General features: G+C 48.1%; 1 pseudogene; it reads left to right on the forward strand.

The window, feature by feature from the left end:
• The first annotated feature begins 8,964 nt into the window (after positions 1-8,964).
• LOC108926743 (cation-transporting ATPase 13A2-like) lies at positions 8,965-16,576 on the forward strand (annotated as a pseudogene).
• Positions 16,577-21,601: the final 5,025 nt, after the last annotated feature.

A 21,601-nucleotide genomic window follows, 5' to 3' on the forward strand; every position in this document is an offset into this window, starting at 1 on the left:
CGCATTCTCCTGTGCCTTTGCCCTTTGTGCTTTGCCCTTTGACGCCCCTTCCTGTACTCTGACCTGCCTTCTAGTGTTTTTACCATCTGCCTGTTTTCCGACCACGATTCTAGATGGTCCTTGTGTACCACATTTGCTGTTCGAAGATCCTCGCCTGTCCCTGACCACAGTTCCTGGTTTACTCCCAAATAAACACCCATGCACTCCGTGACTGAGTCTGCCCTTTCCTTCCAGAACGAATCATGACATTAATCATCAATATAAAAAAATTAAAAATGCACAAAGTAACCTAATGAAACAAGGCCACTAAAATCTGTAAATAAAATGCTCTGCAGATAAAATTTACACGAATTAAAAAAAAAAAGTTAGTTAAAAGTGCACAAACCTAATAAAACAAGACTAAAAAAAATCTGTGAATAAAATACTATACAGATAAAATCCATCCATCCATCCATCTTCCTCCGCTTTTATCCGGGGCCGGGTCGCGGGGGCAGCAGTCCGAGCAGAGTCCTCCAGACTTCCCTCTCCCCGCACACCTCCTCCAGTTCCTCTGGGGGGGGAACCCCAAGGCGTTCCCAGGCCAGCCGGGAGACATAGTCTCTCCAACGTGTCCTGGGTCTGCCCCGAGGCCTCCTCCCAGTGGGACAAGCCCGGAACACCTCCCCAGGGAGGCGTCCAGGAGGCATCCGGAACAGATGCCCGAGCCACCTCAACTGGCTCCTCTCGATGCGGAGGAGCAGCGGCTCTACTCCGAGCTCCTCCCGGGTGACTGAGCTCCTCACCCTATCCCTAAGGGTGCGCCCAGCCACTCTGCGGAGGAAACTCATTTCTGCCGCTTGTATCTGCGATCTCATTCTTTCGGTCATGATCCAGAGTTCATGACCATAGGTGAGGGTAGGAACGTAGATCGACCGGTAAATTGAGAGCTTCGCCTTACGACTCAGCTCCCTCTTCACCACAACAGACCGGTACAATGACCGCATTACTGCGGATGCCGCACCGATCCGCCTGTCAACCTGCCGCTCCATTTTTCCCTCACTCGTGAACAAGACCCCGAGATACTTAAACTCCTCCACTTGAGGGAGCAACTCCCCCCTAACCCGGAAGGGGCAATCCACCTTTTTCCGACTGAGAACCATGGCCTCGGATTTGGAGGTGCTGATTCTCATCCCCGCCGCTTCGCACTCGGCTGCAAACCTCCCCAGTGCACGCTGCAAGTCTTGAACTGATGAAGCCAACAGGACCACATCGTCCGCAAAAAGCAGAGACGAGATCTCGCGGCCACCAAAACAGACACCCTCCGTTCCCTGGCTGCACCTAGAAATTCTGTCCATGAAGAGAATGAACAGAATCGGTGACAAAGGGCAGCCCTGGCGGAGTCCAACATGCACCGGGAACAGGTCTGACTTACTGCCGGCAATGCGAACCAAACTCCTGCTCCGGTCATACAGGGAACGAACAGCCCGTAGCAGCGAGCCCCGAACACCATAATCCCGAAGTACCCCCCATAGGATGCCACGAGGGACACGGTCGAATGCCTTCTCCAGGTCCACAAAACACATATGGACTGGTTGGGCAAACTCCCACGAACCCTCCAGCACCCTAGTGAGGGTATAGAGCTGGTCCAGTGTTCCACGGCCAGGGCGAAAACCGCATTGCTCCTCCTGAATCCGAGGTTCGACTATCGGTCGGATTCTCCTTTCCAGTACCCTGGTATAGACTTTCCCAGGGAGGCTAAGGAGTGTGATCCCCCTGTAGTTGGAACACAATCTCCGGTCCCCCTTCTTAAAAAGAGGGACCACCACCCCGGTCTGCCAGTCCAGAGGCATCGTTCCCGAACTCCACGCGATGCTGCAGAGGCGTGTCAGCCAAGACAGCCCCACAACATCCAGAGACTTGAGAAACTCGGGGCAGATCTCATCCACCCCCGGAGCCTTGCCACCGAGGAGTTTTTGACTACCTCAGCAACTTCAGCCAGGGTAATGGACGAGTCCCCCTCCAAGTCCCCAGCCTCAGCTTCCTCTATGGAAGGTGTGTCGGAGGGGTTGAGGAGATCCTCAAAGTACTCCTTCCACCGCCCGAGGACATCCTCAGCTGAGGTCAGCAGCGCACCACTTCCACTGTAAACAGTGTTCGTGGAACACTGCTTCCCCCCTCTGAGTCGCCGGACGGTTTGCCAGAATCTCTTTGAGGCCGACCGAAAGTCTTCCTCCATGGCCTCACCGAACTCTTCCCAGGCCCGAGTTTTTGCCGCGGCGACTGCCAGAGCCGCGCTCCGTTTAGCCCGTCGGTACCTGTCAGCTGCTTCAGGAGTCCCATGAGCCAGCCCGGCCCGATAGAACTCTTTCTTCAGCTTGACGGCATCCCTTACTTCCGGTGTCCACCACCGTGTTCGGGAATTGCCGCCGCGACAGGCGCCGGAGACCTTATGGCCGCAGCTCCGAACAGCCGCCCCGACAATGGAGGCGCGGAACATAGTCCATTCAGACTCAATGTCCCCTACCTCCCTTGGGACCTGGTTGAAGCTCTGTCGGAGGTGGGAGTTGAAGTCCTCTCTGACAGGGGGATAAAATCCATACAGATTAAAAGACTAAATATAAAAGGGAATTATAGATGCACAAGGGGGTAGGATGCAAGAAAGTACAATATGTTTTAAAAAGATGCAGATCATAAAGCAGACGTCCATCCTCAGAGCTTCAGGCACATTTTTCCACGAGGCCTTTTCATCTGTCCTTTGCCTCGTGGTAGCCCCAGGCAATCACATCCTGCTTTATCCTGAACTTCAGTTCAGCTCGAATTTTCAAAAAAACACCATAGGCTTCCATTTTCAACCCCTTTTGGACAAGGTTAATGCATGCATTCCACAATTCTCTCTTTGTCAAAGTCACAATCAACCATATTCCACCAGAGGTTGCTTTGCTTATCTTGGGGGACAGTACCATCATGATATCATCAAAAGTCAACACCATCTCAACCTCTAACTCCCTGCACAAGGACTCGATGAGTGACCAGACTGTCCCGGTATAACCGCAATCCCAAAAAAAACGTTTGATCGTTTCCACACCTAAACACTGGGGTCGCGGGCAGTCGGGACGTCCGGTCAACCCGTACCTATAAAGTATCTCTATTACGAGTAATCTTTCATGGAGGCACTGCCAGTTTAAATCCTGCAGCCTATTATTGAGCCCCTTTGGTTGAATTCTGGCCCAAATGTCTTCCCCAAGGCCTAACATCACTTGCGTCCCCCTCCTCTCCAACAAAGCATTATATAACACTTTGTGCTTGTGGAGGGTACTTGCGTCAGTGTCTGCCGGAATGATCTTGCTCCATTTCACCATCTGTTTATAGTGGTCTGGCAGAGACTTGGCCTTTGGTCCAACATTGGACCATGAATTCACCACATGCCGCAATGAGAAAGACAGCCAGGGGTGAGCAAAATGCTGGTGTGGGTGTTCTAGGGGAGCTGCCAGACGGAAGCAGTGCTGTGCGAAAAAAAGGCAATCAAATTTTACGGGCAAGTCAGGGACCCCCCTTCCACCCCTGCCCTTCCTTAGGTCCATCACCTCCTGCCTCACAAACTTATGCTTCCCACCCCGTACCAAGCCAAACACATCTTTGACAAACCCTTTTCTTAAATTGCGAGGCATGGGGTAGACGTGAGCCAAATAGAGTAAGGTTGAGAGAACGTCAACTTTCAAAATCAATACCTTACCCAGGAAGGACAAGGACCTCACCTTCCACAGCCCCCTCTTCTGCCTAGCTATCGCGAGATGCTCCTCCCAGTTGACCCGGGCTCCTCCTTCTGAAAGAAAACCAACACCCAGCACTCTGAGGGGGCCTCTACAAAGCAAGAGACGACCAAAGGTGTCTTTTTGCGTTCCCCAGAATCCGAAGTACTTTACCTCTGTCTTCCTGAGGCCCTGCTGAACGTCTGAGTCAGGTACAGCGCTTGGGCGAGTGAGTGGTCGGAACACACGAACAGGGCTGTGTCCTCTCCGTAGTGAGCCAACTTGACAGTCCTACCCCCGCCTCCCGGAACGAGCAACCCATCTATTCCCGGGTGGACCCGAATTGCTGCAGCCAGCGGCTCTACGTACAAAACGTAAAGAAGGGGAGACAATGGACACCCCTGTCTCACCCCATTCATATGGGGCGCCCACTCCTCGAGAGAGCCATTAATGGAAACTTGGCTGCCAACCTCATTATAGTGTGAACCCACACAAGAAAATTGGGGCCCAAGTCCAGTCTGCCAAAACCATTAAACATAAAGTTGTGGTCCACCTGATCGAATGCCTTCTCCTGGTCCAGGCTGACCAGTGCTAGGGGGACTCTTCGGTCCTCCACCCAGGCGATCGCGTCTCTGATAAGATGTAAATTCCAGACCACCGCACGTCTGGTCTTCATGGACCAGGAGGGCCATAACCTTCCTCAGACGCTCGGTAAGGATTTTTCCTATTAACTTTGCGTCGACACAGAGCATGGTCAGGGGCCTCGAGTTGCTCAAATCAGCTTTATCACCTTTCTTATGCAACAAGGACAAAACCCCCAACCTCATGCTCTCTGTTAACTTACCTCAGGTCAATACTTCTTCCACAATCTCGAGGAAGACAGGGCCCAGGACATCCCAAAATGTGGAATAAAATTCCACTGGCAGTCCGTTCAAACCTGGGACTTTCCTTCGGTTCATTCTGGAGAGTGCTTCAGACAGTTCCCCCAGAGTGATGGGTGCCTCTAAGCGAGCCCGGGAATCATCCGGGAGGGTCACCTGCAAATGCTGTAAAAAAAAGGTCCCCTGTGACGGGGTCAGTTTCCATTACTTTAAAAAGACTTTTATAAAGCTCTGTAGCAACCTCAGTCATCCGGGCTGTATCCTTAACCAGCTCTCCTTACCTAGTTTGCAAAGAAGAAAAGCACATATCGCACTGAAAAGCCCTCAATTTATTAAAGAAAAAGAAGGAACATTTTTCAACATCCTCCAGTTCTCTTATTTGGGCTCTTGCAAGGAGAGCACTAGCTTGCTGCTCATATAGTCACCTTAATTCCGCCTCTCCGCATCTCTATCACTATTAAAATCTTTCCCGTTATTATGGTGGGCATAAAGCTTTCCCAACTTTTTCTCCACTTTCCGAATAGCTTTGCAAGATCGGACCTTCCTATGAGCACAGTACTGCTTGGTAATAGTTAGCACCTTTGTTTTGGTGGCTTCCCACCAATCCGAAGCAGAGCTACAGAAGGGTTTGAGCTCCTGCCACACCTTAAAATGATCATAAAAAATGTCCCTGTACTCTTTCTCCTTCAAAACATCTACATCCAGTTTCCAGTACCCAGGACCATGCAAAGCGGCCTCTAATGAAAACCGTAGCCTCTACCATCAGATGGTCGGTCGGCCAGTTAGGAGAGAGATGAACCCGTTTAAAAACAACAGAGTCGGAAGCTAAAATGTAATCCAGGTGACTTTGTGTTCTCTACTATTAGACCAGGTAATGTCCGGATAACTGGGGTTGCATACTCTAAAACCATCAGAAAGACCAAGTCTGAGCATAAAATTCTTAAAATGTTTGATGCTAACATCCTCTTTTACCCTCCAGATATGTATTAAAATCTCCACTAATTATTAAATGTCTGTTACAGACACAAAAGGCGGTCAACTCTTCTAAAAGAGATATGCGAGATGTGGCCTCTACCGGAGCACAGACGCACATCGCACGGATGCGCTGTCCCCTTCAGGTGGCATCCACTCCCAGTACTTTAACCTGCGTAACAGTAAACGTGCTTACATTCTCAAAACTTTGATCACCAAAGAGAATGCCAACACCTGTGGAGTGGATGCCACCTACACTCTAGCACGATCTACCTTTCTTCCATCCAGCGGAGAATATGGCTGCATCCCGCTGGTCTTGAAGGTGGACTTCCTGTCAAAAACATAACTGGAAGGCGAAGGATGCAAGTCTATCAAACATTGCTGCTCTTTTCAAAACATTCTTCAGTCCTCTGACATTTAAAGTTAAAATTTTAAAATCAACCATAAAAGGGAACAAAGTAGAATAAATTAACCAACCATAATGTCATGATGTTCCCCCGGCGCGGCTGCGTTGGACCCAAGTGCGGCGCACAGGAAGCTTGGTCATGGGGCGGTTCGGTGGACATTGTCAAAAAAACAGGCAAAGGGTAACCGATGTGCAAACAGAATCCAAAGGGGCAAATCCAAGAACAGTAATCCAAGAAACAGGCGAGTGATCAGGCAAACCAGTGAGTCGGAGACGAGGAGCAGGGTGAGGACAGGGAGCGGGGTGCAGAACGAGAAGCGAGGATTGAGGAACAGGGAGAGGAGCGAGGACTGAGGAGCAAGACAAGAAGCGCGAGTGATCAATAAGGCTGAACAAGGTTCCGCACCGTGCTGTGTTTCGCATTCCCTTCTTATATCTGTCACGTCCCAATGAGGCACTGTCCCTCCTGATCAGAGGCGGCGCCACTCAGTGCCGCTAGGGAACAGCCACGTATCACCTCACAGTCTCATAGGACACGGAGGTATGAAAGGAGCCAGTGGAGCAGAACCAATTGCAGATTCTTAATCAGCGGTTCCATTGTGCTCTCTTGGCGATTAGTAGTCTCTTGTTCCCTCAGCCTGTTTCCTAGGTGTTCATGTTCCAGTCCCGAGTGCCCGTCCTGTCAGCTCCTGCCTCTTGTTCTCCAGTCCTGGTCCAATGTTCCAGTCCGGTATTTCGTCACGTCTCGGGGTTGCAGTCATACTCACAGAGTAGCGTTTCACTGTTCACCGTAGTTCAAACACTGTGTGTGTTGCCTGGTCTCGTGTTTCCTGTTTCACTTCCACCAAGTGTCTTACAGTATGCACAGTGCACTTTTAACATCACCCTGCACATGAGGTCATTTTACGTTTCGTCCGTGTTCGGACATAATAGCAACATGCATCCGTGTCGGACTCACGTCCGGATGCTACAATACCTGTGTTTAACGAGTCGTGGCAGGTGTTCCCTGTTGTGCCGCCGTGGGAGGCATAACACATAAGAACAATAAAACCTTGTTAAAATTCACACACACACACATTTCCTGAACCGCTTGTCTCATACGAGGTCGCGGGGAACCAGAGCCTACCCGGCAACACAGGGCGTAAGGCCAGAGGGGGAGAGGACACACCCAGGACAGGATGCCAGTCCATCGCAAGGCACCCCAAGCAGGACTCGAACCCCAGACCCACCACAGAGCAGGACCCAGTCCAACCCACTGCACCACTGTGTCTCCATTGTTAAAATTCATTAAAACAAATTTAAAACAAATTCATTCCCCTCTTGACATTTCTATTATACTTTCAAAATGCATAGCAACAAATGGCTGCTCATTAACATCCTCATTCTGATCTGAGTAAAGAGGGGAACTCATCATACTGTAGGGGGGTGCGGCCACAACCGGCCAGTCCATTTGACTTCCATCCCCCACCAGCAAACATTGGTCTTGGTCCTCCTCCATCTTTTCTGCCAATTTTTCTTCATTCATACTCACCCCCTCCTCTCTTCTGCTCTTCTTGTACCCTTTTGGAGTGGGGCCTTTGCTCCTCTTCCTGTTTGTGTCCTTTGGGGTAACCTGGGCTTTGGTGGGCGAGGTCCCCGGCGTTACCAACAACATCAGGTGTTCCTTCTCTGCTCCTGGCTCTGTATGCACCTGCTCCTCAGCAACACTGGGTTGGAAAAACATCCCTTCCTCCCTTCCACCAGACACCCAGCTCTCTAACACGGCGTCGGCATAGGAAGGTTTCCTCTGGGAGCAAGTGCGGGCGAGATGGTCTTCCGCCCCGCAGATATTACACCTGTGCGGACCTTTGCACTCTGTGGCCGTGTGTCCTCTCTCCAGACAGTTGTTGCACTGCATATTGGTGCACTCAGCCCCTGTATCCCCAAACCCCTGGCACACTCGACAGAAAGGTGACTGGTTAGAGTAAAAAAGATAGCCCTTACTTGTATCCAAATTAAAAGTAGTGGGTGGGTAGCAGAACCCATCAAATCCTTGTGAATCAGGGAGCAAACAAATCCAGAACTGTCTTTTCCCGTTCCAGAACCCAAGTTCGTCCCTCATGTCTTTATGGCCCGGCAAAACTTCAACATACCTTTGTAAAAATTCTTGTATTAACTCCGCCAAAAGAAAAGGGTTAAAAACATGCACAGTCGCTATGCGCTGATTATTAACCCAACGGTTCTCAACATGATAAGATTTCAATCCAAGATGATCAGCAAGGATTCTGCAATTCTCAGTGATCTTTTTAAAACAAAGTTCTGTGGTTAAAATGACATCAAAGAACCTCTGCGGATTGTTCCGTTGAATACAAATAACGTCTTCCACAGTAAGACCAAGGAGACCCAAAATGACCTCTTTTATAAAGATAAGTCGGTCATGGAAGTCTCTATCTTCTTCCTGGGGTCTCCAGAAGAATTGGGCTGTGTTTTTCAATGGTCCTCCATCCACTGTCAGCGTTCCATTTGGCGGTAAGGAAGTTTTGCCGGTGTCCATTGTTTTTGTCAGTGGTCCATCTGCGTTCTTCAGTGGGGTGTCCATCAGATGTTCCTTTCCTGCAGGTGGCGTGTTCCTCGGCGAAAGTTTCATGTATATACTAATGTAAAACTAATAAAGGGTTCTAGAAAGTATAATCTCCAGTTCACTCCATGACAACAGCGGTCATGCCACCTATTGGACACACCTTAGGATCCCCGGGCTATCCAAAGAAAATAAAAGCCTTCCAGAGGATAAAGGATCACTCCACGCCAGTGGCGGACAAGCCACCTACTGGTCACGCCCTAGGATCACCCCTATCCCCTCTAAGCTCTGCAGCAGCACCTCGTTGCAAGAAAGTGGAAAACAATCTTAGCTAAAAGGCTGAGAAGCGGATGCTGGAAACCCTTCAGGGTCTGGTGCAAGCACAGCAGGGCCCCCGGAAAGGCGATTGGGCAGGCCGAAATGGAAGCCCCAGTCACCATCTCCGCGGTGCTCCCTGCGTCATCAGAAGCAGCCCCGATCATGCTAGCAATGGACCCCCCACCAAAGGTATGACGGATCGCCTGATAAATACCGGGCGTTCCTCCTCTAATATGAGATAGTGTTTTCTAGCCAGCACCACATGTATCAGTCTGAGGCTGTTCGTTCCCTGTATGACCGGAGCAGGAGCTTGGTTCGCATTGCCGGCAGTAAGTCAGACCTGTTCCCGGTGCATGTTGGACTCCGCCAGGGCTGCCCTTTGTCACCGATTCTGTTCATTCTCTTCATGGACAGAATTTCTAGGTGCAGCCAGGGAACGGAGGGTGTCTGTTTTGGTGGCCGCGAGATCTCGTCTCTGCTTTTTGCGGACGATGTGGTCCTGTTGGCTTCATCAGTTCAAGACTTGCAGCGTGCACTGGGGAGGTTTGCAGCCGAGTGCGAAGCGGCGGGGATGAGAATCAGCACCTCCAAATCCGAGGCCATGGTTCTCAGTCGGAAAAAGGTGGATTGCCCCTTCCGGGTTAGGGGGGAGTTGCTCCCTCAAGTGGAGGAGTTTAAGTATCTCGGGGTCTTGTTCACGAGTGAGGGGAAAAATGGAGCGGCAGGTTGACAGACGGATCGGTGCGGCGTCCGCAGTAATGCGGTCATTGTACCGATCTGTTGTGGTGAAGAGGGAGCTGAGTCGTAAGGCGAAGCTCTCAATTTACCGGTCGATCTACGTTCCTACCCTCACCTATGGTCATGAACTCTGGATCATGACCGAAAGAATGAGATCGCAGATACAAGCGGCAGAAATGAGTTTCCTCCGCAGAGTGGCTGGGCGCACCCTTAGGGATAGGGTGAGGAGCTCAGTCACCCGGGAGGAGCTCGGAGTAGAGCCGCTGCTCCTCCGCATCGAGAGGAGCCAGTTGAGGTGGCTCGGGCATCTGTTCCGGATGCCTCCTGGACGCCTCCCTGGGGAGGTGTTCCGGGCTTGTCCCACTGGGAGGAGGCCTCGGGGCAGACCCAGGACACGTTGGAGAGACTATGTCTCCCGGCTGGCCTGGGAACGCCTTGGGGTTCCCCCCCCAGAGGAACTGGAGGAGGTGTGCGGGGAGAGGGAAGTCTGGAGGACTCTGCTCGGACTGCTGCCCCCGCGACCCGGCCCCGGATAAAAGCGGAGGAAGATGGATGGATGGATGAATATTTTCCATGGTACCTTGACTTTGGTCTGGTGTGATACACATGCCCCACTGCAAATCTAGGTACTAGAGGATCCTGCAAGGACAGATCATGGAGTAGGTGCACAGTTTGGAGATGATGGAGTCCTGGCAGTGATGAGACCCCCTACACCAGCTGGCCAGCCCAACACCACGGTTAGTACATAGGCACATTTTGGTTTGGGGTAGGTTAAGAGGTAGGGTAGAGAAGATGTAACAGAGGGGAACGCTTGAAGAAATAATTATACTGAGAGCAAGGCTTAAACGTAAATCTTAAGAACCTCTCAGAGGAAAAATTCAGTACTCGTTATTGTTTTTTAGTTTCATCAGAAATGGTAAGCTCTCAGCTGTTCTCAGAGACACCCTCTAACGACTCATTTATTTCTTCGAAAGGCCTCATATGTTCATTAGAGAGAAAAAACTTTGAGATCGATGTGAAAAGTTGAGATCACATCTAGAATTGGAGTGGCAGGTAGTATCGTGATTAGGTCTGCTAGCTTCTACTTAGGTTGTACTCAGGTTGCACAGCTTCAAATCCCTTCTCCTGCTGTAGTAACCTTGATGAAGGGGATAACCAGGGACAGGCAGTAGTGTTGTCCTTGGTACTTTTCTCTTCAGCTCTGAAGGGTCCTGGTTCAAATCCAGCCTGCTGCTATAGCACCCTTGGTCAAGGTGTGTACTGTGAATTGCTCTAGTAAAGGTGTCTGAACTGTGAAAATAGGTAAATCGTTGTAAATTACTCTTGGGAAAAAAAATCTGCTCCATGAGTTAGTGCACATTTTCTTTTCTTGCAAGCATGAGCCTGGAGAAAGTTTGCGCCTTTTGCGATGTATAGTATTGTAATTGAAGCTGTAAACTGTTTTTCAGTCACACAGTGAGCCAGCTGCGATTGTGCGGAGGTTCCCGTTTCTGTCTTCACTCCAAAGGATGAGTGTGGTGACGGTGGGCCCTGGAGGACGCACCATCCGGATCTTCCTCAAGGGAGCTCCGGAGATGGTGGCCAGCCTCTGCCTTAAAGACAGCTGTAAGGGAAATTGCAGAGACTGAGGGTTCTGTTGATCACATTACAGGGGCATCGAAGACTCGTTAGAAAACATGACATAAATTACTTTTATTCCGGTATAGGCTTAGATTAAGTTTTGCAAGGAAAAATGATTTCTCTGTGCCCTCACAGTGCCTGCTGAGTTCACCGACACCCTGCGTCAGTTTACCCGTGAAGGCTTCAGGGTCCTGGCCCTTGCATACAAACGACTGGATGTCCAGACAAACATGAAAACCATTGAGAGGTTGGTCAGAGAGGTTGGCAACAGCAATCTGTTTTTGTGCTTGTGGAAGAAAAACACATGGAGACACACAGGGCTACAAAGAAAACTTTCCTTTAATGCAGCATTCATACGTACGGGAGAGTCTCACACGTGAAGAATACCCAGCTCTATAAATAAATGAACCATTAAAGCCTAGCATAGAATAAAAACTAATCTAAGAGAACTTACTGTACAAACCTAACACTGTAAAATGTTCTGGAGAAAAGTAGATAGATAGATAGATAGATAGATAGATAGATAGATAGATAGATAGATAGATAGATGAGTGTTGCCTTTCTGCAACTCTCCACAGAGGAGCAGTGGAGGGTGAGTTGCAGTTCCTTGGCTTGCTGGTGATGAGAAACCTGGTGAAACTGGAATCCTCAGGTGTCATCGGCACTCTAAAACAGGCACAGATACGCTCCATCATGGTCACTGGTGAGTGATGGTACATGCTGGCAGGAGAGTAAGAAATACAGAAAGTGATGTTTGAGTGACAGGAGATCCCAGTCACATACTTACACAACATTCCTTTCTCTCCCCTCTTCCTTCCCCTTGCCCAGGTGACAACATGCTGACAGCAGTCAATGTGGCTCGGGTTTGTGGGATGGTGGCAGCAGATGAGCATGTGATTTCTGTGCACACTTCATCGCCTGATGCCCATTCTCCTCCCTCGCTACAGTTTCATTTGGAGGACAGCGGAGCTGGATCACCGCAGGAGGGCTTTTATGATCTAACAAGGGTAACAATCAGCTGCCAGCCAGTGTGACACAATGTACATATGTACTAACAGTGGACAGCATACGCCTGAGTAGTACAATATACTATGTAGTACCAAACATTAGTCGATCCCCTGTAGGGAATAAAGGCATTTATATATATTTGACTATGGATCCAAAATGAGTCAGTTTCTCTCTGATGTTCATTGTCACGCTTGCAGTCTCCCACATGTTCAGTAAATATATATGGGAATATACTGCAGTACATTTACAGTATATGCTGGCCTTCAGCATGTACATCTAGAGAAAAAGTACTAGTCAACAACAAATAGTTAATTGACCAGAAGATATTCTGCCAATGTCTTACTTTTGTTTAGGCTTGGTTTTCTACTGTAAACATACAGTACAATAACATATGTTGCCATATAGGGCTAGAAATCCCAGACTGATACATACACAGAGTACAAGCACGCTTCATTATAGTAAATACATGCATAAGTTGTGTTGAAACTTGGACGCGCAAGGTCTTTCTCTTCTTTCTCTACCAGGGGCTCTACCAGGGCCATGCACGCTATCACCTTGCTGTCAGTGGGAAGTCCTTTTCTGCTCTCTGTGAGCATTTCCCTGAGTACCTGCCCAAGGTGACCCTCCTCTTGAGCACACAGGCCATCGGGGATGCTGAATTCCCTTTCTTTCTCAGTAGATCATCATTCCTTTCTTTTTTTACTGCTGCAAAAATGGGACCCGACTGTATTTGAGCTCTTCTTCCATAGACTGTCACAAGCTTCAGTCAGACTGATGGCTTTAAACATGAAATGTCAGCATAGAGAGGTAATGCTGTGTCTTACTGCAGGTTCTAGTGAGGGGGACAGTGTTTGCTCGCATGGCTCCTGAGCAAAAGACCCAGCTGGTGATGGAACTGCAGAAGCTCAGGTGATCTCAAGGTTTGGGGATCGAGTGGGGGACAGATCAGAAGGGAGATGCTTTGGGGTAGAAGGAGCTCATCTCTGGGTCTCAGTGGAAACATCGGAGACTTTACTGTAGACTAGTCATAACCCTCTTCTCCACATCCTCTACCAGCTACCGTGTGGGAATGTGCGGAGATGGAGCAAATGATTGTGGGGCCTTAAAAGCAGCTGATGCAGGCGTGTCCCTGTCTGAGGCCGAGGCATCCGTCGCCTCCCCTTTCACTTCGAAGATGAACAACATCAGCTGTGTGCCCTTGCTTATCCAGTGAGTCCGTCAAGTCGCCAGTTCCAGGAATAACGAATGCCACCAGTTGATTAATGAGCCCTTCCAGTGCCATGTAGAATACACTGGTTATTATCTGTCCTCCCTCTTGTGTCTCCCAGGGAAGGCAGGTGCTCCTTGGTAACATCGTTCAGTCTCTTCAGGTTCATGGCCCTCTACAGTCTGATCCAGTTCATCGCTGTGCTCATCCTCTACACTGTGAGTAGCCCCCTTACACCAATGGTAAAACCCTCCTTATAAAATACACACCTAACATCAATCCCATGAAGTTGCAGATTTCCACCTTAGAAAGAGGTCCAGTTTCAAGTTTCAGCTACTAACTTAAATTGTTCTCCCAACATCCAGCTGTGTAAATGAATTATACATTTCTAAATGCTACTGTATTATTTACTAATATTACACACACACACACACACACACACACACACACACACACACACACACATAATTATATAATAATAATATAAAATATTAACTGGTAGCGTTGTGGTTAGAACTGCTGCCCTCGGACCCAAAAGTTGCAGGGTGAAATCCCACCTCCACCTGTAGTACTCTTGAGAAAGATACTTACTGTAAATTACACCAGTAAAAATGCCCGGTTTTATAAATAGGTAAATAATTGCAAGTAATTTAACATTGTAAGTTGCTTTGGAGAAAAGTGTCAGCTAAATGAATAAATGTAATGTACTGACTAAATTCTAAAATGGGGATGCCAAAAAAGTTGCTCCTTTTTTCCATAGTTTTTCCTTTAAGGTGTAGCTACTCAGCAGTATGATATCTAATGAGCTGGCAAGTAACACAGTAACCAGAGAGATCCACATTCAAATCCCGCTTTTCGCTCTAGCGTGTTTGAGCAAGGTATTTACTCTGTTATTCCAGAAAGAGACCCGCCTAGCTCCATAAATTGGTACATTATTGTAGTTAATGCGCTAAGTTGCTTTGGAGGAAAGTGTCAGCTAAATATGAAATATCTATATAAAAATACAGAATGTGTCCAAAAACAAAAACTGGTGAAAATGATCCAATCAAGATGTATGACGGTTTTTGCTTGTCAGGAATGATTTTCTTCGGTTTTGGCTGATCAGGTGGCATGGTCTGCGCCGGAAGGAAGATGGCGGCCGCAAAATGCAGAGCTCCAGGCTTTATTAAAGGGGAAATCCAGAAATCTAAGTCGTCATACAGGCCAGGTCAGTCGAGGTGCAAACGCGGTTTCCAGGACAATCCGAACTCGTAGTCAAAGGGCACGCGGTGGTCAAACACAGGAAGCAATGAAGCGAGGGTCAAGGGTACGGCGAAGGGACAGGAACGGACAACAGGGGAAGGTGAGTGAGTGAGTGAGTGAGTGAGTGAGTGAGTGAGTGAGTGAGTGAGTGAGTGAGTGAGTGAGTGAAAGGGCTGAACTAGGTTCCACATCGGTTGTTGTTCGTCTGCGTCCTCTTATGCCTCTACCCGGGCTGGGTCCCAGGTGCTCCTCGTAAAGTCGATGGCGTGGGCGTGGCATCAGTACCCGCACATTAGTACTTTCAGCTGTCCGGGGTCTGTTTTTCTCACTTTGATATTAACCTGTAACCGATACTGAAGCATCCGCATAATTCTTCTTCCTCTATGGCTATAGTGACAGTAGGCAATCTGTACTGTATCTATTAAAACTTGTGCATGCAGAAAACACCACATTTTCATTACAGTTATTTATTTAGCTCATGCTTTTCTCCAAAGCTATGGGTAAACCTGAACAGCATGTCTTCAGACTATGGAGGAAACCCATGCAGAAACATGCAAACTCTACATAGACTGAGCAGGGATCAAACCCACATCCTCTCACACCACCCAGGCACTATAAGACAGCAACACTACTCCCTGTGCCACCATGCTGCCTATAACACTACTGGTAAAAACTGGCAGTGCAGCAGTGACAGCTCTGATATGAGTACAGAGTCATACTTGTGTCACAGTGCTGTCTCTCACATGGACCCTCCTCTGTCTCGCAGGGTGGTTCATGGCTGTACTGCTGGTGCTGCTGGCCCTGACGGGTTGGCTGGTGGTGCATCCAACTGGGGCTGTGAGGGACTTCTTTCAGCTCAGCGCTCTCCCTGACCTGAAATACAGGCTGCTGCTGGTGGCCCTGGCCCTGGCCAACTTCCTCACCTGCTTCCTGTTTGAGGTGGGCCTCCCTGGAACCCCAAACCCCATTCTGCATATGGCACAGTAAGGGAGGATAAACAGAACCCCTCTCCAAATGTTTCCATCCCATCCTGCTGTTCAAATTGTTTTCTACTAAATGCTCAGCTTGTGCATAGTTTACTGTTTGGCTTGTATTTAAAAATGTACAGGATATCACACCTGCGTGTGAGAACTGAAGATGATGTGTGAAGCAAACAACTGAAATGAGTAGGTGTGGTGTGTGAATTCAGAGCACTTGAAATGTGGCAGCAATAAAAGTGGCAGGGGGGTGTGGTGGCACAGTTGGTTGGACCAGGTCCTGCTCTCTAGTGGGTCTGGGGTTTGAATCCTGCTTAGGGTGCCTTGCGTCGGACTGGCGTTCTGTCCTGGGTGTGTCCCCTCCCCCTCCTGCCTTACACCCTGTGCTGCCAAGTTAGGCTCCAGTTCCCGCGACCCTGTATAGGACAAGCGGTTCAGACAGACAAAAGTGGTGTATTATATGTAGTTATACAGTATATCAAACAATCAACCAGGTAGATTAAGTGTATAACAAGGTCAAAACATGTGCATGAAACAGGTTGAAATGCAGTAAATGTAATTTCCTACACTGTTTTTTCCGAAAGAGAAGTCTGCCGTATGCAATGTGTTCCTGAAATCTCTTCTACTGTTAGGAACCTCACATTCTGTGTGTGTGTGGGTTTTTGTGTTGCCCCATAGGTGCTGATTGACAGATACCTGCTCAATTGCTCCCGGCTTCTCCGGAGCCCCCGGGAGTCCAAAAAGGAATACGGCGTCTGGACGCTCTTCTGTCTAGTGATCCCTCATGGCCCCCACTGGATGAACCCCAGGCTCAACAACAGTGCTCTGTCAGCAGACTCAGTTAGCACTGCGCACCACCCCCAGGCCTACAGCACCTGTTCCTGGCCTTGGCCTTCAGCTTTTCTAGGCTGTCACTCCTGTCCTCCTTACTCCTGTCATCAGCCTGTTAGTGATGCCCTTAGCTTTTGTGATCAGTGATTGATTCCCATCACAATGACCCCAGCTGTGTTGCTGGAGTGTGTGGTGCTGGAGTGGTTAACATGGTCCTTTGGGGACAGCTCTTCGGCCACCAGAGATGAAATCTCACACACACACACACACACACACACACACACACACACACTGGTAGAAGCCGTTGTCCCGAGCAGGGTCGTGGCGAGCTAGAACCTAGCCTGGTAACACAGGGCGTAAGGCTGGAGGGGGAGGGGACACACCCAGGACAGAACACGAGTCCGTCACAAGGCACCACAAGCAGGGCTCGAACCCCAGGCCCACCAGAGAACAGGACCCAGCCAAGCCCCCCCGCTCCCCCGCAGAGCTGAAATCATAAACCTTTAAAATGGTCGGTGCTCAAAACCTATTTTCTTTTCAGCTCAGTACTGACAAGTTAACTAATGAATCAGCTCTCAGGGAAAAGTACATGAAGTTTGATACTATAAATGAAACAAGTGCCTGGCAGTTAACTGCATATATTAGTTTTGTAATAGTCTTAAAATTAATTATATGCATTGTCTTTTACTCTTACAGTTTAACCTTCATTTATTTGATCAGTGGGCACAGTGTAAAGGTTAACAAAAACCAGGTGTCTTCCTTAAAAGAGCATGTGATAATTATATATATTTAAATACTTCATGACTGCAGTTCATAATCCAGTTAAAGTGTAACTTCCCAGATTTATTAGAGAGTAATTCAGTTTGTTACGAATATGGTTTACCTATAGAGGAATGTCTTAAACCTAAAACTACCTGTATAAAATATAAAATATTTGAAAGGTACAGAGATTTACCAAATAGGTTTTGGCTCACCTGCTTTTGTTGACTAAGTTTTGAATGTATATTGTTTTTTGGGGACTGCTGTTTCTTTTTACATAATTTGGAATTCATATATTGGACTTCTACATATCTATTCATTATCACTTATCACTGGACCAGTACAGGGTTGTGGTGGCCTGGAGCCTGTCCTGGAAGCATAGGGTGTGAGGCAGGATTGGATGCCATGGGATGTAAATGTTTTAAAAAAATCAAGATCAGAAAAAACTCGAAAAAAGAATCATGTGCTTGTATCTCTCTTTCTGTTGATGTAATGCAGTCATTGTATTTTTCTGTGAGATGTACATTGCTCTGTAGAAAAGTTTGTGCTAAACACACACACACACATACATTTTCTGAACCGCTTGTCCCATACGGGGTCGCGGGGAGCCGGAGCCTAACCCGGCAACACAGGGCGTAAGGCTAGAGTTGTGCTAAACAAATAAATGTAAATGTAACTGGATAGTGGGTACTGGCAATGCCATGAATCTGCCCTCATCTCTCATAGGCAGATGCCATCCAGACCTGTGGGAGAACTTTAAATGATTATTTAGCCTACCATTTATGTTATTCATTTAGCAGATGCTTTCTTCAAAGTGATATACATATAGAAAACACAATGTGAACATTACATTAGCAGAAAGAGAGACTTAAATGGAGATGCATGATTCTAAAGTACAGTTAGTTTGTTACTTTCAACCTTACGTACATCACAGGAGTAGCTGCATAAAACTTTATCTCAATATTGACAATTCCTGATCAACTTCCTATTAATTTTTTGTAGATATAACATTTGCATTACATTACAGGAGTAGCTGCATGAAGGTTAATCCATTGTTTAACAGGTATGATCTTAAAGTCATTGTCACGCGGAACCGAAGACGCAGGGACGGCTGGACCCAAGTGCAGGATCGTCTGTCAGGAATCAAGGGGTCATGCAAATTCTTACTGTTGGGGATAGGCAAAGAGTCAGGCGATCAGGTAACGGAGAATAGGCGTTAGGAACGAAGAAGAACAGGACATAGACACAAAAGGAACGGTTGTCTCAGCCCCTTTGCACTCGCGGAATCTCACTGAGTAGGGTCTTTTAAAGGTGAGTGCTCTGATCACCGTCAGGTGCTTGATCGGCATCAGGTACTGTCGATTGTGGTGCGGACATGGACGTGACAGTTCTAGTGCAAAACAATTTACATATTACACGAACTTAAGAGATCATAGATGAAGTGAGTCTGGAAGAGGTGAGTTTTAAGACCCTTTATAAATGAGGACAGAGATTCAGCAGTTCTGAGTGAGAGAGGAAGGTCGTTCCACCACATCAGAACCAGAGTTGAGAACCTTTGTGCTTTTGGTTTTGGACCTTTTGTGTGTGGGACCATCAAGCGGGCAGATGTGGAAGAGCGAAGCAGTCTGGTTAGGGTGTAGCGGGTAATCAGTTCTTGTAGATATCTGGGAGCAGTTCCATTGATACTTTTTTAGGCCAGAACCAGGGTCTTCAATTTGATTCGATCAGCTACAGGAAACCAATGCAGAAACGAAGAGGGGAGATAACATGGGAACGCTTCGGCAAGTCAAAGACAACTTGGGCAGCAGTATTCTGTATCAGCTGTAGAGGTTTGAAGGCAGTATTGAACTGAAAACTTTCATTGTACTGCTGTACAAAACAATGAAATCATAGTGATATTCTCTGAGTTCTTCAGACAACAACATAAAACCATATAAAATATAACCACACACACACACACACACACACACACACACACACACACACACACACACACACACACTCTCTTTCGGAACCGCTTGTCCCCTACGGGGTCGCGGAGAACCAGAGCCTACCCGGTAACACAAGGCGTACGGCCAGAGGGGGAGGGGACACACCCAGGGCAGGACGCCAGTCCTCCGCAAGGCACCCCAAGTGGGACTCAAACCCCAGGCCCACCGGAAAGCAGAACCCGGTCCAACCCACTGCGCCACCGCACTCCCCCTAAATATAACCACTTAAGTATCAAAATAGAACATTAAACTATTTAAACAAAATACAGTAAAACACTAGAACAAACAATAAAACAAACTTTTGAGGTACATGTGCATTTATATGTATTATGTCTGTATTTGGGGGTTAAATCAGGTAGTATCCAGCTATTTTATAGCTCTAGGGAAGAAACAGTTTTTCTTCCTACTGGTATGTGAGTGAATTGTCTTGTATTGCCTGCCAGAGGGGAGCAGTTTTATAAAGGTGCTGTACAGGGTGAGTGGAGTCCCTGATAATTTTGAAGGCCCTGCTCTGACATCTGGACAGATAAATGTCTTCAACTGCCAGTAGCTGAGTGCCGATGATGTCTTGAGCTATTTGGATGACCCATTGCAAAGCCTTCTGGTTTTATCTTGTGCGGCTAGCGTACCATGCTCTAATACTTCAGTACACTCTCCACTGTACATTGATAGAAATTCATGAGGAGATCCTGGGGCAGTCTCCCCTTCCTCAGTCTTCTCAAGAAATAGAGGCGTTGTTGTGCCTTTCCAATGACAGAGGTGTGTGTGGCCCAAGAGAAGTCCTCTGTAATGTTCAACCCCAAGAATTTGGAACTGGGAACTCTCTCGACAGCCTTGCCGTTTATGAGCACAGCACTAAAGTCAGTTCTTCTTTTCTTCCTGAAATCCACCACGAACTCCTTTGTCTTCCTGATGTTAAGAACTAGATTGTTGGCGGACCACCAGTGTCATGGTGGCCAGGTGGAACATCATGGTGGGCTCAAGAGCGGTTCTCGTTTTCTTGGTGTTTTTATTAATCCGGTGAGCAAAAGAATGGTCAAGAAACAGAGTCCCAAGGGAAAAAAACAAAAATTGTTGTCGGAGCAAACAGGTGAACGATCAAGAGAAACCTGGGAAGCAGGCACAAGGAACATACTCGAAGGGGAAGCACAGTGGTTGCTCTTTGCAGAGGTTCCACATTGAAGGGCTTCTGGGGCTACCTTTTATCTGTTGTTCCCTTAATTGGCAGCAAATGTCGCAGATGAGCTGGCAAATGGGGGCATGACAGTACCCTGCCCCCAGCTGAACCCTCCAATGAAACGGCGGTAAAAATTAGCAAAACCCAAAAAGCATTGGAGTGCCTTCATAGTGGTAGGTCTGGGCCAGGTTGTTACAGCACTTACTTTCTGAGGATCCATAGCTACCCCTTTGGGGCTCAGAATATACCCCAGGAGTGATACCTTGCTCTGATGAAACAGGCACTTCTCAACCTTGACGTAGAGCCGAAGGCGGAGGAGTCGACACAATACGGTCCGCACCTGGTCGATGTGCTCCTCCTGTGTCTGGGAGAAGATCAGGATGTTGCCCAGGTAGACGAACATGAATTGGTTGATGAAATCCCCCAAGATGTAATTTACGAAAGCCTGGAAGACCGAGGAAGCATTAGACAAACCAAAAGACATGACCCAATATTCATAATGACCCATGGAGGTGCTAAAAGCTGAATATGAGATTATACGCACTCCTAAGGGCTAACTTGATAAAATTCATGGCCCCATGGATCCTCTCCAAGGTGGCGATGATAAGGGGTAATGGATGTGCGTATTGGACGGTGATGGGGTTTAAACCATGGAAGTCTATGCATGGGCGGAGACCCTTGTCTTTCTTACCCACAAAGAAGAACCTGCCAGAGGCAGGTGAGGTTGAGGGTCTGATGATTCCAGTATTCAGGGCCTTTGTGATGTATTCTTGCATGGCTCTGTGTTCAGGTAGGGATAAGGGGTACACATGGCCCCTGGGAAGGTGTAGTGCCTGGCAAGCGGTCGATCGCATAGTCTCAAGGTCTATGTTGTGGGAGCTCAGCTGCTTGGGCCTTGCTGAAGACCTCCTGGAGGTCCTTGTACTCATGGGGAATCACCAGAGGAAGCCCCTCCACCCCTTCCATGGACGTGGCAAGACATGGAAGCCGTAGACAACAGTGCATACAGTATTCACACCATGACACCAGCACCCCTGTATTCCACTTGAACATCGGGTCATGACGGACCAACCACGGGAAGCCCAGGATCACTGGAGTGTCTGGGGCCCAGATCAAAAAAAAACAAAAAACTATTTCCTTGTGGTGACAGGCCCCTATCACGACCTGGCAAGCCACTGTACAGGTGTCA

This window comes from Scleropages formosus, unplaced genomic scaffold (genome assembly GCF_900964775.1).
Source record: "Scleropages formosus unplaced genomic scaffold, fSclFor1.1, whole genome shotgun sequence".
Classification (NCBI taxonomy): Eukaryota; Metazoa; Chordata; class Actinopteri; order Osteoglossiformes; family Osteoglossidae; genus Scleropages; species Scleropages formosus.